The following is a 3,157-nucleotide window of genomic DNA, read 5'->3' as shown; positions in this document are numbered from 1 at the left end:
CAGAACAAAGAGCTGAATGTGACAGAGCCATTTTAAAGATAAATGACTAAATGGCTAAAAGGACAAAAATTATCCTCAGATAACTGGAAATAATGGATTTTAGGAAACTTGTGTGCTCCATGCTTGTAGAAGAAACTGATATCTTCTTTTTAAAAAATAGGATTATGTCCTGCTTTTAAAAGCCGGACCAGAGTTTCTGAACTTGCCATTGAGTTCTGTCCAGTGAAATTATAGCTCTTCTTCCTCTTTTATTGAGCAATCTCTCACTAGCCAGGAAACCACAAGAATTTCTGTTATCTTAAATATCTGCACTCTCTCATTGTCCACTTTATCTTTGTTCTTTCCTCTCTTATGTGAGGAGAGATTCATAAGTGATAAAAGACACCTCTGTACACAGACAGAGCATTTATAAATGTTTATTGTCATTGTTGAACATTTAAAAAAAAAAAAAAAAAAAANCTATAATAAAATGTCACAGTAATAATGTTCTTGATTTGTCGTCTTGTACACCTGCTGAAGCAGAATACAAATGAGCAGAAGTGTTTGGCTGTGTTTGCTTCTTAATAGTCTGAGTATGAAATTGTGTATGAATCTCTGGCATCGCCTGCTGTGTGTCAGGCTTGTTTTGATGTTCAGGTCAGAGGCTAATGTGTTTCACAGAGCTGTTTATGTGTCTGTTAGGAATTAGTTTTGTCTGTCTATCCATCTGTCTTTTGTCCTTTGTGTCTATCTGTCTATCTGTCTGACTTATTTATCAATTCATGTTCATCTGTTGTTACATCTATTTATCCCTAACATTATTTGTGCCGATCACGCTGTCTTTCAGTTGCTCTGTCCATGGTTGTCATTCTGTTTATAATTCTATCTATCCTTTTATCTGTCTAAGATTCTAGCTATCATTCTACTTTTGTAGTTTACGTCTGTCTATTGTTTTGCCTGCTGTTTTTCGTCCATGTGTGGTTTTATGTCTACCTGTCTTGTCTGCCTTTCTGTCTATTGTTCTATTTATCTTTCTAATGATTCTGTCTGTATCTATCTATCATTCTATTATTCTTTCGCATGTCTATGTATTGTTTTAGGTTTATTTTTTTCTTACATGTCCATCTTTCATTCCGTTTTTTTTATCGTTCAGTTCATGTTTTATTCATTATTCTGTGCACCTTTCACTCCATGTATCTATTGTTCCATCATTCTGTTGTACTACCATTTTATCTTTCTGTCTGTTGTTCTATCCATCATTCTATACATCTGTGGTTCTATCTCGGCCTGTCCCCCACGCACACTTTACCATGTGAAGAGTTGAGGAGTGACAGGGAGCTGATGGCACTCCCACAGAAAACACAGAGGAATAGATAAATAAAAGCAATCACCGTTTCAGCACAGAAAGTGTAAGTAGAGCTTAGTGACACTGTGGCCCGTCGTCCCTCGGCGCTCTGATGCTGAACTTCTAACTACAGTTCTGTGATCAATGTCCTGCTGTAATTGGAGAGATTGTGGCAGGGTTTCTGGGGTCAGCTGAAGGACAGTAATGGGGTGCATGTTGTACGCGGAGTGGAGAACAGGCCAGGTTGTATTAGGGCCCTTATTCCCTCAGGCTCTCATTGACCAGTAATGAAACACAGCACAGCAAGACTTATTGCACATTTAGACTCGAGCTCAGGACATGGGGACTGCGGTATTTCTGCTGCTGTCTGCACTCGCTCTCCCTCTCTATTTGAGGACAAAGTAAGTAACCTCGGCACCCATGAAGGCAGCATTTGTTCCTGTGCTGTCCGGATAATACTTTAAAATAACTAGAATAACCGTTGCTTTAACTGGATCATTGAAAATAACTCTGCTTGCACTCCCCACAAGAGTTAACTTGCTATTAAATTATCTGAACTGAACCCGAGTCAAACTAAACCAAACAAATTACACTGTGTTTTCTCAGTAGGCTTAATCGAGGAGCAACCTACAGTTTCTAAGCTAACATCTCTTCCAGCAAGAAATATTCTTCAGACCAATTACAAGTTAATTAGGACTGTGCCTCAAACAACCTGCGACCAATTCATTAGTGTACCAATTAAAAATGCGTTGTGTTCCATCACAAATTAAAATATTTTAATACAAATATATTATGTGTTTTAAATTCGGCATGAACGGCATTTGTATCATTTTGTTATGCGCGAGTGTCGATTTATGCATGAATATTTGTATAGCCTATAGGTAAATGTGCATTTGTAGAGGGCGGGGTGAGGGGCATCCTCTCGAATCATATCAGGAACGATGAGGTACTTCAGAGTGTTTTGTTTTCATGCCTGTATAATTGAGCTGACCCCCGCAGTACTAAGCTAATGAATGAGAGCTGTAAGTAAACAGAGAGAATGTGAGCAGAGAAAGGTGAAGTATGGAGGCAGACTCGAGAGGAGGGAGAGGGGAGGCTGACGCAGAACGAGGAGAGGAAGATGCAGATCAATATGGGGCTTGAGACCGTTCTCATTAATTAGCCAAATGAATGTGCTGTATAATGAACAGCCCCTCTGAATCATCACAGCGAGGGACACACACACAGACACACTCTTACATGTCCTGCACACTCATATTCAGGCACAGATGGAATCTTCTCACTTTTTAGCATTCTCTTCATTGATTTTAAGGAGGAATATCTGCAGTTCTGCAGGCAGACTGATTTTTAAACTAGATCAGATATGTTATACAGAGCTGAGATGTTTTGGTAGCTGTCGTTGACATTTTAATCATTCAAATGAAAAAAAAATTATATAATAAAAAAATTGTATAATGTAGATTTAGGAACACTAAGGACACTATTACACTAGTAATAGATTAAACTCTCTATTACTAAGAATACTTATTAACTAGTTTTTTATTACCATTTATATTACTTATTGGTCGTGTATTATACTTATATAGTACATAGTAATGCCTTATTTAACATGACTACTACAGCAACTAATTTACTTACTATCAATTTTCAGCAAATTAGGAATTAACTGAGGAAGACTCTTTGAGAATATACTAAACGTGCTCCCTAATCTAAAGTGTTACCATTAAAACTTTAATTGCTTGTTTTTATCAAAATAAATGTTTTCTAGCGGCTTTTAATTGAAATTTAAATTAACAACTGCTTCACAAACACTCTATAATGAATGATACATTT

At 37.2% G+C, this 3,157-nt stretch overlaps 1 protein-coding gene across 1 annotated transcript in view; it reads left to right on the top strand.

Moving 5' to 3' along the window:
- The window catches only part of LOC122348753 (T-cell immunomodulatory protein), an 18,272-nt gene that overhangs the window by 1,115 nt on the left and 14,000 nt on the right, over positions 1 to 3,157 (top strand). The gene's annotated exons all lie outside the window — the stretch shown is intronic.

This window comes from Puntigrus tetrazona, chromosome 7 (genome assembly GCF_018831695.1).
Source record: "Puntigrus tetrazona isolate hp1 chromosome 7, ASM1883169v1, whole genome shotgun sequence".
NCBI lineage: Eukaryota > Metazoa > Chordata > Actinopteri > Cypriniformes > Cyprinidae > Puntigrus > Puntigrus tetrazona.
The sequence above is the reverse complement of the archived record's forward strand: the minus strand, read 5'-3'. Positions and strand labels throughout refer to the sequence as shown.